The sequence below is a fragment of the Pelodiscus sinensis genome, unplaced genomic scaffold, assembly GCF_049634645.1.
Source record: "Pelodiscus sinensis isolate JC-2024 unplaced genomic scaffold, ASM4963464v1 ctg68, whole genome shotgun sequence".
Taxonomy (NCBI): domain Eukaryota; kingdom Metazoa; phylum Chordata; order Testudines; family Trionychidae; genus Pelodiscus; species Pelodiscus sinensis.
Window position 1 is genome coordinate 626,180 of NW_027466009.1, and position 14,598 is coordinate 640,777.

General features: G+C 55.0%; 1 protein-coding gene across 1 annotated transcript in view; it reads left to right on the forward strand.

The window, feature by feature from the left end:
* Window positions 1–14,598, forward strand: part of LOC102447265 (uncharacterized) — a 57,903-nt gene that overhangs the window by 26,575 nt on the left and 16,730 nt on the right. The window lies entirely within an intron of this gene.

The window sequence follows — 14,598 nt, forward strand, 5'->3', positions numbered from 1 at the left end:
CCTCCAGGGACACATCCGATGAAAACTGGCAGCTTTTGCTTCTCGGTTAATCGACTCCACTATTACGTCCCTAATCCAGGCTGCCCCACTGACCCGCCAGGAGTCGAGTTCACATGATGCCTGTTTCTCTGCTTTGCTTTCGTTTAGTTGGGCACCGCAGTCCGGGGCGGGACGGGTCACACACGCCAGCCAGGCACAGCTGGGGGCAGAGCGTTGCCCCTCCGGCCTGTTAGTCGATTCCCCTCCACCCTGGGGCTGCCTTTCAGAGGTTCCCAAAGAGAGGGCCCTGCAAGGGGGAGAGTGAGCAGGATTCGGAGGGGGACCGTCCAGGGGGCTGCACAGAGCCCCCGACTCAGGCACCTGCAGCCTTTCTTCCCAGAGGCCAATAGGCAGACACAGCCTGAAGCTGGGCAGATGGGCTGGGTGGGGTTTCCTGTGTGGATTTCAGCACTGGGCTGTGTTCGGCTGGCTCTGCTCACTGTAGGACACGCAGCGTCCTTCCTTCTGGGGGTGGTAGAGGTCATGTCCACAGCTGCCAGGAATCCTCCAGTTCCCCCTCCCATTTACTGGCAACATTCTCTGCAAACTGGGGAGCCTGCTGGGCTCTGCCAGATCCTGCGACCCCTAGTGGCAGCCGGCAGCTCCACAGGGCCAGTGCTGCGGAGAACAGTGACATTCTGCACAGAACAGTCATTCTGCACAAACCCCGCACAGCTCCGAGGCGCAGGATTCCCCGGAGCAAAAGGCCCCCAGGGGCGGAGTTTCCATGACCTCCCTCAGCAGCCTGGTCCGGCCGTCCTTACACTGTGGAAGTGTTCCTGAGTGTGACAAGATGACCAGTGTTGATATGTTGGGTCCCCAACTTTTCTTGGCAGGAGGGGATCTAGGAAATCACTTTGCCCTGTTCTTGAGAGCCAGCCACTCTCTATCCCTGAGGGTTTGTGCCCATTCCACAAAGATTTGGAGTCCATAGATGGTCCAATTCTCTCTTTCCTTTGGGAGGTTCTAGTTCATTAGAAAATGGTTTTAATGAAACTCTCAAAAGTGACAACATGAGGGACCTACTTTTGCTATGCAAAGACCGCAACCCATTGCCACTTGAAAGAAGCAGTTCCTAACCACTCCTTCTCCCCCCCCACACACACACTAGCACTAGATAGTATAAGAATTGTGCTAAAAAAGGCCCTGATTCATTTAAGCACAACTTAACATTAGGCCTGTGCGCAAATCCATCCTTATTCAACAATTCACTCCATGGGGGTGTCTAGACTATAGGGGGGGTTTCGAAAAAAAGTGGCCTTTCTTTGAAAAAACTTCCCCTGTGTCTAGACTGCTGCCGCATTCTTTTGACAGTAAATCGAAAGAACGTGGCAGTTTTTTCAACCCCAGAAAATCTCGTTTTATGACGAAGAACGCCTTCTTCAAAAGCGCTCTTTCGGAAAAAGGCACCATGGAATGCAAACTGTGCTTTTTTGAAAGAGCATCCAGACTGCCTGGATGCTCTCTTTCGAAAAAGCAGCTTGCCTTTTCAAAAGTATTGGTTGTCGTCTAGACGCTCTTTTTCGAAAGAGGCTTTTTTCAAAGTATCTTTCGAAAAAGCCTCTTTTGAAAGACGCTTGCAGTCTAGACGTAGGCATAATTTCCAGTACGTGTTGTTTCTTTTTAGGGCGAAGGGAGGGGAATTGGATTAATCAAAACAGTCACACGAAAAACTAAGGGTTACATTTAGATTTTTCCACATGCTTTGTGTTTCGAGAAAATCAGTTGGAGTAAATCAGGAAGTGGATGATGACTGTGCACCATGGTCTGCCCTAGGGAATTATTTCAAAATAACAAGAGAAGTGTCCCCATTCTCAAACCTACTATTATGAAATAACGGGCACTTAACGGGCACACCTAAACCTCATTCTCCGAGGAAGAACGCCTTTTTCCGGCAGAAATCTGTCGAAAAAAGGCGCTATTGCATGAAAACAGGGCTCTTTCAAAAGAGACTGTCTAGACTCTCTTTTGAGAAAGCGAACCGCCTTTTCGACAAAACTTCTTGTTCTCTAGATGCTTCGAAAGATACTGTGGAAAAAGCATCTGTCGAAAAAGCTGTGTAGTCCGGATGTACCTATGGTGTCGCTTGTGTAGATGTGTGGACAGAGTTGGCAACGGTGTTTGTTGCAGGGACAGGTTCATGGCTAAGCGTTTCAGTGGCTCTGGGTACCTGACTGGCTTTGTCAGTCTGTTTTCTCCTCTCCCCAGGGCTGTGTCTACACTGGCCGCTTTTCCGGAATACCTTGCCAGCTGTCTACACTGGCCGCTTGCTTTTCCGGAAAAGCACTGACGATCTAATGTAAAATCGTCATTGTTTTTCCGGAAAAACTATGCTGCTCCCGTTCGGGCAAAAGTCCTTTTCCGGAAAAACTGTTCCGGAAAAGGGCCAGTGTAGACAGCCCAGTAGTCTTTTCTGCAAAAAAGCCCCGATCGCGAAAAAGATGATCGGGGCTTTTTTGCGGAAAACCGCGTCTACATTGGCCACGGACGCTTTTCCGCAAAAAGTGATTTTCCAGAAAAGCATCCTGCCAATGTAGACGCGCTTTTCCAGAGATACTTATAACGGAAAACTGTTCCGTTTTAAGCATTTCCAGAAAAGGGTGCCAGTGTAGACGTAGCCCAGGTGTATATTTAAGTTGTAAGAATGCTGGATAAAGAGCTTAGAACGGTGTTTCTTAAACTGTGTTCTGCGGCACACCGGTGTGTGTTTGGTGTTCCTCGGCCTTACAAAGTTACACTGCCTTAGATTCACAGAATCATAGACCACTAGGACTGGAAGGGACCTCGAGAGTCATCGAGTCCAGTCCCCTGCCCCCATGGCAGGACCAAATACTGTCTAGACCATCCCTGACTGTCCAACTTGCTCTTCAATATCTCCAGATTCCTCAAACACCCTGGGCAATTTATTCCAGTGTTTAACCACCCTGGCAGGTAGGAAGTTTTTCCTGATGTCCAACCTAAACCTCCCTTGCTGCAGTTTAAGCCCATTGCTTCTTGTCCTGTCCTCAGAGGCCAAGGGGAACTATTTTTCTCCCTCTCCCGCGTGACGCCCTTTTAGATACCTGAAAACTGCTCTCATGTCCCCCCTCAGTCTTCTCTTTTCTAAACCAAACAAACCCAATTCTTCCAGCCTTCCTTCACAGGTCATGTTCTCTAGACCTTTTTTCTTCCTCAACAATTTTTCTTCCTCCTCCTTGTGATACTTGAAAGCCGCTCTCATGTCCCCTCTCAGTCTTCTCTTTTCCAAACTGAACAAGCCCAGTTCCTTCAGTCTTCCCTCCTAGCTCATGTTCTCTAGACCTTTCATCATTCTTGTTGCTCTTCTCTGGACCCTCTCCAATTTCTCCACCTCTTTCCTGCAATGCGGTGCCCAGAACAGGACACAATACTCCAACTGAGGCCTTGGAGGTGTTAGTCTCTGTCTGAGGGATTGGAGCCCATAGGGTTGTGTCTTAGGACTGGCTGTAGACGATCGATCGGGTGATGGGTCCTGGACGGAAGCTGGAGGCATGTGGATAAGAAGAGCGGTCAGTAGGGTTCCAGAATGGGGTGGTGTTTATGTGACCATCAATTATTTGCGCTGTAGCACCCAGGACATGGCTTCTTGTGTGGATTGGTCCAGGCTGGGGTTGATGGTGGGGAGAACATTTCTGCAATCCTGGTGGAATATTTCAAGGGCTTCCTTTGGGTGGCTCCATGTGATGAAACAGGGCGGGATTTGCATTTCTCCTTTGGGATTTGCAGTGTCTGAACGTACCCACAGCCAAGGCAACTTCCTAGGAAGGGGATTTTGGCCGTTGCTTGTTGGATCTGTCGTCTGTGGGCGATGGCCCAGCCCTGGGTCACTGACCGGCACCCACCGAACAAAGACACCCTGGAGCTGGAGCGGAACCAGGAAAGCTTCACGACATCCCCGTCTTTGTTCTGCCCGTGCTCAGGGGCTGGTTCTCCCCTGGGCTCTGTCCCCTGCAGGGCACAGGGGCCGGCAGTGCTGGTGATACAGGCGGGCACCATGCCGAGGGAGGGGGACTGTGCTCCAAAGGGTGTGAAAAGGGAACAGTTCAACGAACAACCCCTCCCCCCACCTCAGTCTGGCTCTGCCCCTCAGCCCTAGGCTGGGCTCGGCCTTCCCCTCCCCTCACAGAGCACTGGGCAGCTGTCTCTTCCAGTTCTATGGTTCTATGATAAGGGGATGGTTTGATGAGAACATGATCTTGGTAACTAATTGACCATTCATTATCAGTGGGAATAGGTCAATGGAGGGATGACAGGAGTTACTATAGAGAACTTTCTGGGTGTCTGGCTGGTGAGTCTTGCCCACATGCTCAGGGTTTAGCTGATCGCCATATTTGGGGTCGGGAAGGAATTTTCCTCCAGGGTAGATTGGCAGAGGCCCTGGAGGTTTTTCGCCTTCCTCTGTAGCATGGGGCACAGATCACAGCTGGAGGATTCTCTGCATCTTGGGGTCTTCAAAGTATTTGAAGGCTTCAATATCTGAGATCTAGGCGAGAGGATTATTCCAGGAGGGGTGGGTGAGATTCTGTGGCCTGCACTGTGCAGGGGGTCAGACTAGATGATCATAATGGTCCCTTCTGACCTTAAAGTCTATGAGTCTATGAGCTGGGCACCGGGTCCTGCTTGTGGCTGTCACAGAGCCAGGCTGGAGCTGATGCTGTTCTTCCTGTGGCAGTCAAAGTCTCCCTTGTGTGGGAAGTGAAAATCTGTGGCTTGGCTAAATGCCTGTAGCATGCAGGGGGCTGTTTTCTTGTCATCTCAGCAGGCCGGGTGCGGGCCACACTCACACGCAGCCCTCTGGTGTCTCTCACAAAAGCGCCATCAGGGAAGGTCACTGACCCGCCACGTCCCAAGCCGTCTGTGCATTGTCTGGCTGGGCTGCCCCTGGCTGGAACGACGACTTATCCGCCCAAGCCCCGAGCGGTGCCAGCCTGCCCCCAGCACATGCTGAGGGTGCAGAACCCGGCGCTCCCCTTGGGTGGTGGCGCAGGGAGCCCCAGGCTGGGCTCCTCTGCTCGTCTGAACCGGCGTCACGGCCCTGAAGTCGGGGGGAGGGACCCCAAGAGCAGAACCCAGCCCTGGCCTATGGCCGGCCCTGGGGTCGCTCTGGATTTGCACCCGGGTCTGCTCCGTGGTTCACTTCCTGGTCACAGGCTGGCAGTGGGGGGCGACGGCGGGATGGGGGGGTCAGTGCGTAGGGAGGCCCTTGGCCTGTAATGACCCTACTGCTTTGGCCAAAGGAGGAAGGAGGGAAGTGCAGCCGCCAGCAGCGAGTCCCCAGCACGGCCCTTGTGCGCAGGAGGATTGTGACAGGACACGGACACGAAATCCATCCTCTGGCAGGGAGTCCCGGCCAATGGCTCCCTCCCCTCCCCTCCCCCACAGCCAGGGCACTGCCCTTCCCCTAATCTAGGCACGTTCACTTCCCTCTTCCTTGTTCCCGGGGCCGGCCCCCAGCGGAGCTCAGGGCTCCAGGCTGTGAGGCAGCCCAGCGCCCCTCTGGCCCGGCCCAGCCGCCTGGGGCTCTCGCTGCACCTCCTGCCCCGTGAGGCTCAGGCTGCGGGATGTCGATGGGTAGCAGAGTACAGGGTTCATCGATAAGCCTGAGCTCGTGGGTTAACCCTGCTGAGTACATGCTCTCCCCTCCCCTTGCTGCCTCTGTATCAGAGGGAACGAAGGGGGGAGCGGGAGCCAGTGGCCTGGGTACGGGCTTCCAAGCCAGCTCCCCACGAGTCCTGGATCTGCACAACTGCCTCTCCCCCGCCCGGCACTGCTGCCTCTGATGGCGGGGGGCAGGTGGGAGCTAGTACTTGCAGGAAGCCGGCTTTCCAGCCTGCTCCCCACGCATGTCAGCTAATGCGAGCCGCTTTCTTCCTGCCCGTCCCCCACCCATGCTACTGCCTCAGTATCAGAGGCAGCAGCGCTGGGACGGGAGGGCAGAGGCTGCTGCCTCAGAGCCACCTTTGTACGTGGTGGGCCCAGGCTCACCACAGACAGAGGCTGCTCCGTGGGATTCAGGCAAGGCCTCTGTCCCCAGGGAGCTAGGGCCCATTCTCAAGGTAACCCGTCTCCTAGACCGGTGCCCTGCTTTTGCTGCTGCTGGAGAGGGCAGCCGATGAGATGGTGCCATGTCTGCCGCCGGATGCGCTGCCGGTGCTGTTACACAGGTGAGTCTGATGCCGTCGGGCTCGTCGGTGAGCGGTGCCGACACTGGCGGTGCCGACTTTGGCGATGCCGTTGGTACGTCTTGTTCTTCCGGCGCCGATGTCGGAGCCGAGTCTCCGCCATGGAGGTCAATGGTGCCGGTTCCCTTGGAAGGGCCAGTCCTGGTGCCGATGTGCTGTGGCCCTTCTTGTGCCTCTCGGCATGACGGCTGAGGGCCATTCCCGACGTTCCCGGCTTATCCCCCACACTGATCCGCTTTGATGACGAGTAGCGGGGTGGGGATACCTCCTTCTTGGGAGCGCTTGGGGTGGTCCAATGTTTACTCCCCTCCTCCCGACCCCGGGATCTGAAGGACTCCGTGTCCGTAGGCTGCAGAGCCTTATGGAAGAGCAGCATTTTCAGCCGCATTTCGCGATCCCGTCTGGCTGGCGCTGGGAGCGTGGAACAGCGCGGGCATTTCTGAGGGATACGACCCTCGCCCAAGCACATAATGAGTCTCGAGTGGCCATTGGAGGCGGCATTAGATTGCGACACATAAGAGATTTTTTGAATCCCAGAGATCCCGGCATGGCTACTTGCTAAGCTATCTACCGAGACTATGAAAGCAACGTTGTTGTTTTTTAATGACTATGAACAGAGAACTATCGACTGTAACTACTGAACTAACAACTCTACCAATTGCCCTGGAACAGGAACTTTCTAACTCCCTCTAATCTTTTCCCCTCAGGCGTGAGGAGAAGCCGTTCACTCCGTCTGCGGTTAGGAGGCCTGGTAGCTTTCAGACTGGACAGTCACAGGCCCGTATGCGAGGAAGGGAAGGGAGAGTGAAACGTGCAAATCCCTCCCGCCCCCCATATTTCCCCTAAGCATGAGGGGGCTCTTTTAGAGCAGTGGGTCCGCAGCTTGAGCTCAGCCCGCCTTCCTCCCCCCACGGCAGGAAGGGGGAGCTGGCGCTCCAGCCTTGCCCTCCTCACCCCTGCGAGGTTGGAGCGCCAGCCCCGGATTTCTGGCATGGGGGGAAGAGAAAGCTCCGAGCCCTGCTGCGTGATCAGACTAGCGGGGAAGAAGGGCTCCCTAGCCCCAGTCGCTCTCCCTCCCTCTCTCGGGCTAGGGGAACAGCAGTGCATGGGCACACTGCCTGGAGGCTTTCCCCGCTGCTCCCATTGGCTTGAATGCAGCCAATGGGAGCAGCAGGAGGTCTTGCCTCAGAGCAGTGCAGGGGGGAATCTTTTTGGGGTTGGAGGGGGCCACTGAGCCACAGAAAAATCAGTTGGGAACCACACAGGGGGCTGGACTTGATGACCTTCTGAGGTCTCTTCCGGCTCTATGGTTCTATGATTGTATGAGGTAGGGTGCAGAAGCAGGCTGGGAGTAGAGTCTCTGGCCAGGAGGCAAGTGCCTGGCCAGCAAGGAGGGGGCAGGAGCAGGCTGGGGGTGCAGAATCTCGGTGGGGGACAGCATGAGCGGTCTGGGACTGCGGGGGGCTGGACAGGAAGGGGTAGGGGGACACTTCCTTGCCTTTGTGCCCTGCACTGCTCTGAGGCAAGGCCTCCTGCTGCTCCCATTGGCTGCATTCAAGCCAATGGGAGCAGTGGGGAAAGCCTCCAGGCAGTGTGCCCATGCACTGCTGTTCCCCTAGCCCGAGAGAGGGAGGGAGAGCGACTGGGGCTAGGGAGCCCTTCTTCCCCGCTAGTCTGATCAAGCAGCAGGGCTTGGAGCTTTCTCTTCCCCCCACAGCAGAAAGCCGGGGCTGGCGCTCCAACCTCGCGGGGGTGAGGAGGGCAAGGCTGGAGCGCCAGCTCCCCCTTCCTGCCGTGGGGGGAGGAAGGCGGGCTGAGCTCAAGCTGCGGACCCACTGCTCTAAAAGAGCCCCCTCAGACTTAGGGGAAATATGGGGGGGGGGGATTTGCACGTTTCACCCTCCCTTCCCTTCCTCGCATACGGGTCTGTGACTGTCCAGTCCGACAGCTGCCAGGCCTCTGGCTCTGATGAGGTCCCGTGACCAGGCATTCCACAGGCTACTTGCCCCGGGGCAGGAAAAATGTCCCTTTTTAAATGTGCTGCATGTCACTTCAACGGGGACTCATGTGGGGATGGAGTAAGTGATACTGGACGTGATCCCCCAGCCCCCGACACCCGGGGACCATTTTGGACTTGTCTAACGCCCAGAAAAATTATTCATCTCTGGCCTGGGCTCTGCAGGAAGGTCGGTATCCACTGACCTCGACCAGTTTCCTCAGAGTCAAGCTCAGGGTCCAATTTGTTCACTCCACCCCCTCAGGTGACTGTTGCCTGGATGGGATGCGGACGTCTCTGCCGGACTCCCAACAATTGGAGACAGTCTTTGAAGAACTGCCCTGGTCTGGTTGCACTTTCACAGGGCTCCCCAGCGAGCGAAGACCTGTGTTCCCGGGACCTTGGCGGTGGCCTTTGCAGCGTGAGCTTCCAAGAGAAAGGCTTCATTGTGAGGATCAACAGTCACCCAGAGTTCTTCTTCAGGTCGTGTCCCCGCGGGTGCTCCAGTCTAGGTGTCGAGCTCGTCCCGGGGCCGCAGATCGGAGACTCGTGAGCAGTAGTCTAGCCGGCAGACGTCTCATGATGCTTGCGACGTCTTTCAAGTGCGCGCAGTCCAGTTCCCGCCAGTTCCTCCTAACCGCAGACGGAGTGAACGGCTTCTCCTCATGCCTGAGGGGAAAAGATTAGAGGGAGTTAGAAAGTTCCTGTTCCAGGGCAATTGGTAGAGTTGTTAGTTCAGTAGTTACAGTCGATAGTTCTCTGTTCATAGTCATTCAAAAACAACAACGTTGCTGTCATAGTCTCGGTAGATAGCTTAGCAAGTAGCCATGCTGGGATCTCTGGGATTCAAAAAATCTCTTATGTGTCGCAATCTAATGCCGCCTCCAATGGCCACTCGAGACTCATTAAGAGCTTGGGCGAGGGTCGTATCCCTCAGAAATGCCCGCGCTGTTCCACGCTCCCAGCACCAGCCAGACGGGATCGCGAAATGCGGCTGAAAATGCTGCTCTTCCACAAGGCTCTGCAGCCTACGGACACGGAGTCCTTCAGATCCCGGGGTCGGGAGGAGGGGAGTAAACATTGGACCACCCCAAGCGCTCCCAAGAAGGAGGTATCCCCACCCCGCTACTCGTCATCAAAGCGGATCAGTGTGGGGGATAAGCCGGGAACGTCGGGAATGGCCCTCAGCCGTCATGCCGAGAGGCACAAGAAGGACCACAGCACATCGGCACCAGGACTGGCCCTTCCAAGGGAACCGGCACCATTGACCTCCATGGCGGAGACTCGGCTCCGGCATCGGCGCTGGAAGAACAAGACGTACCAATGGCATCGTCAAAGTCGGCACCGCCAGTGTCGGCACCGCTCACCGACGAGCCCGACGGCATCAGACTCACCTGTGTAACAGCACCAGCAGCACCGCCTGTGCATCCGGCGGCAGACATGGCGCCATCTCTTCGGCTGTCCTCTCCAGCAGCAACAAAAGCAGGGCACCGGTCTAGGAGACGGGTTACCTTGAGAATGGGCCCAGGCTCCCTGGGGACAGAGGCCTTGCCTGAATCCCACGGAGCAGCCTCTGTCTGTGGTGAGTCTGGGCCCGCCATGTACAAAGGCGGCTCTGAGGCAGCAGCCTCTGCCCTCCCGTCCCAGCGCTGCTGCTTCTGATACTGAGGCAGCAGCATGGGTGGGGGACGGGCAGGAAGAAAGCAGCTCGCATTAGCTGACATGTGTGGGGAGCGGGCTGGAAAGCCGGCTTCCTGCATGTACTAGCTCCCACCTGCCCCTCTCCGCCCATCAGAGGCAGCAGTGCCGGGCGGGGGAGAGGCAGTTGTGCAGATCCAGGACTCGTGGGGAGCTGGCTTGGAAGCCCGTACCCAGGCCACTGGCTCCCCCTCCCCCCTTCGTTCCCTCTGATACAGAGGCAGCAAGGGGAGGGGAGAGCATGTACTCAGCAGGGTTAACCCACGAGCTCAGGCTTATCGATGAACCCTGTACTCTGCTACCCATCGACATCCCGCAGCCTGAGCCTCACGGGGCAGGAGGTGCAGCGAGAGCCCCAGGCGGCTGGGCCGGGCCAGAGGGGCGCTGGGCTGCCTCACAGCCTGGAGCCCTGATCTCCGCTGGGGGCCGGCCCCGGGAACAAGGAAGAGGGAAGTGAAAGTGCCTAGATTAGGGGAAGGGCAGTGCCCTGGCTGTGGGGGAGGGGAGGGGAGGGGAGGGAGCCATTGGCCGGGACTCCCTGCCAGAGGATGGATTTCGTGTCCGTGTCCTGTCACAATCCTCCTGCGCACAAGGGCAGAGCTGGGAACTCGCTGCTGGCGGCTGCACTTCCCTCCTTCCTCCTTTGGCCAAAGCAGTAGGGTCATTACAGGCCAAGGGCCTCCCTACGCACTGACCCCCCCCCATCCCGCCGTTGCCCCCCACTGCCAGCCTGTGACCAGGAAGTGAACCACGGAGCAGACCCGGGTGCAAATCCAGAGCGACCCCAGGGCCGGCCATAGGCCAGGGCTGGGTTCTGCTCTTGGGGTCCCTCCCCCCGACTTCAGGGCCGTGACGCCGGTTCAGACGAGCAGAGGAGCCCAGCCTGGGGCTCCCTGCGCCACCACCCAAGGGGAGCGCCGGGTTCTGCACCCTCAGCATGTGCTGGGGGGCAGGCTGGCACCGCTCGGAGCTTGGGCGGATAAGTCGTCGTTCCAGCCAGGGGCAGCCCAGCCAGACAATGCACAGGCGGCTTGGGACGTGGCGGGTCAGTGACCTTCCCTGATGGTGCTTTTGTGAGAGACACCAGAGGGCTGCGTGTGAGTGTGGCAGGCACCCGGCCTGCTGAGATGACAAGAAAACAGCCCCCTGCATGCTACAGGCATTTAGCCAAGCCACAGATTTTCACTTCCCACACAAGGGAGACTTTGACTGCCACAGGAAGAACAGCGTCAGCTCCAGCCTGGCTCTGTGACAGCCACAAGCAGGACCCGGTGCCCAGCTCATAGACTCATAGACTTTAAGGTCAGAAGGGACCATTATGATCATCTAGTCTGACCCCCTGCACAGTGCAGGCCACAGAATCTCACCCACCCCTCCTGGAATAATCCTCTCCCCTAGATCTCAGATATTGAAGCCTTCAAATACTTTGAAGACCCCAAGATGCAGAGAATCCTCCAGCTGTGATCTGTGCCCCATGCTACAGAGGAAGGTGAAAAACCTCCAGGGCCTCTGCCAATCTACCCTGGAGGAAAATTCCTTCCCGACCCCAAATATGGCGATCAGCTGAACCCTGAGCATTTGGGCAAGACTCACCAGCCAGACACCCAGAAAGTTCCCTGTAGTAACTCCTGTCATCCCTCCATTGACCTATTTACCTCTGATAATGAATGGTCAATTAGTTACCAAGATCATGTTCTCATCAAACCATCCCCTTATCATAGAACCATAGAACTGGAAGAGACAGCTGCCCAGCGCTCTGTGAGGGGAGGGGAAGGCTGAGCCCAGCCTAGGGCTGAGGGGCAGAGCCAGACTGAGGTGGGGGGGGCTGTTCGTTGAACTGTTCCCTTTTCACACCCCTTGGAGCACAGTCCCCCTCCCTCGGCATGGTGCCCGCCTGTATCACCAGCACTGCTGGCCCCTGTGCCCTGCAGGGGACAGAGCCCAGGGGAGAACCGGCCCCTGAGCACGGGCAGAACAAAGACGGGGAAGTCGTGAAGTTTTCCTGGTTCCGCTCCAGCTCCAGGGTGTCTTTGTTCGGTGGGTGCCGGTCAGTGACCCAGGGCTGGGCCATCGCCCACAGACGACAGATCCAACAAGCAACGGCCAAAATCCCCTTCCTAGGTAGTTGCCTTGGCTGTGGGTACGTTCAGACACTGCAAATCCCAAAGGAGAAATGCAAATCCTGCCCTGTTTCATCACATGGAGCCACCCAAAGGAAGCCCTTGAAATATTCCACCAGGATTGCAGAAATGTTCTCCCCACCATCAACCCCAGCCTGGACCAATCCACACAAGAAGCCACGTCCTGGGTGCTACAGCGCAAATATTTTATGGTCACATAAACATCACCCCATCCTGGAACCCTACTGACCGCTCTTCTTATCCACATGCCTCCAGCTTCCGTCCAGGACCCATCACCCGATCGATCGTCTACAGCCAGTCCTAAGATACAACCCTATGGGCTCCAATCCTTCAGACAGGGTATGTCTACACTTCCCTGCTAGTTCGAACTAGGAGGGTAATGTAGGCATACCGCACTTGCAAATGAAGCCCGGGATTTGAATTTCCCGGGCTTCATTTGCATAAGCGGGGCTCCGCCATTTTTAAATCCCCGCTCGTTCGAACCCCGTGCCGCGCGGCTACACGCGGCATGAACTAGGTAGTTCGAACTAGGCTTCCTAGTTCGAACTACCGTTACTCCTCGTGGAATGTTAGGGAAGCTATCTTTGTAATGGGTAAGGTAATTAGCATCTTTGTTAAGGTCCATTTGTAAAGTGTCAAATTTAAGCATGAATGACAGTTTGGAGGAAGTGGGTCTGACCCACAAAAGCTCATCACCTAATAAACCATCTTGTTAGTCTTTAAAGTGCTGCATCGTCCTGTCTTTTGTTTCAGCAAGATCAGACTAACACGGCTACAACTCTATTACTAGTTTGGAGGTTTCTCTTTGTAGTCTGGTGTTAAAGTCTCTTTGAAGTAAGATACATGTAGTAAGGTCGTTAAGACTATGCCTAGGTTGGTTGAAATGAAATGAAAGTGATTTTCGTGGTGATAATGTCTGATGTCTGATTTGTGGGCCATTAATTCTTTGGCAAAGTGTCTGAGAAGTCTGTCCAATGTACATAGCAGAAGGACACTGTTGGCACATGATGGCATAAATTATATTACTGGATGAACAGGAACACATGTCTTTGCTCATGTAACTGACATGGGTTGGTCCAGTGATGGTGTCAGCAGAGTAAATATGTGGACAAAGCTGGCACTGGGGGTTCATAAGAACATAAGAACGGCCGTACTGGGTCAGACCAAAGGTCCATCTAGCCCAGTATCCTGTCTACCGTCAGTGGCCAGCACCAGGTGCCCCAGAGAGGGTGGACTGAAGACAATGATCAAGCGATTTGTCTCCTGCCATCCCTCTCCAGCCTCTGACAAACAGAGGCCAAGGACACCATTTTATCCCCTGGCTAATAGCCTTTTATGGACCTAACCTCCATGAATTTATCCAGCTTCTCTTTAAACTCTATTATAGTCCTAGCCTTCACAGCCTCCTCTGGCAAGGAGTTCCACAGGTTGACAACACGCTGTGTGAAGAAGAACTTCCTTTTATTAGTTTTAAACCTGCTACCCATTAATTTCATTTGGTGTCCTCTAGTTCTTCTATTATGGGAACTAATAAATAACTTTTCTTTATCAGCCCTCTCCACACCACTCATGATTTTATAGACCTCTATCATATCCCCCCTCAGTCTCCTCTTTTCTAAACTGAAAAGTCCCAGTTGCTTTAGCCTCTCCTCATATGGGACCCGTTCCAAACCCCGAATCATTTTAGTTGCCCTTTTCTGAACCCTTTCCAAGGCCAAAATATCTTTTTTGAGGTGAGGAGACCACATCTGTACACAGTATTCAAGATGTGGGCGTACCATAGTTTTATACAGGGGCAGTAAGATATTCTGGGTCTTATTTTCTATCCCTTTCCTAATAATTCCTAGTATCCTATTTGCCATTTTGACCGCCGCTGCACACTGTGTGGGAGTTTTCAGAGAACTGTCCACGATAACTCCAAGATCTCTTTCCTGATTTGTCGTAGCCAAATTAGCCCCCATCATACTGTACGTCTAGTTGGGGTTATTTTTCCCGATGTGCATTACTTTGCACTTATCCACATTAAATTTCATTTGCCATTTTGTTGCCCAATCACTCAGTTCGTTGCAAGGGAAAGTTCCAGAGTTGGTATTAGTGTGGTAAGTCTCGTGGTTGTTGGGAAGAAGCATCCTGTGGTTAGGTTGTTTGCTTGGCTTGATCATCCGAGCAGCAGCAGCGCCCTCTTGTGACACATACATGCACCAGACTTGAGACAGGCCTGGATTTGCTTTGTTAGAAATCCACCTTGTAGGTCAGACAGCCGTCGTTAGTCCTGTCAAGGCAGGGCCGGACAATGCAGACAGTATTATACCGGTCAAGACGGGGTTGTCCAGGCTCCCCTACACCGCACTTGCTGCCTCTGGTTCAGGAAGCGGGGGGAAGCGAGTAGCAAGAGGCAGTGGGGGGGGGGGGGGAGAAGCAAGGCAGCAAGCGGGAGGGAGAGTACAGAAGCACCAAGGAGGGGAGCATAGTTGACTACTCGCTTAAGCAGTGTGAGGAGCAGCCAGCAGGCCGGTGATGGAGA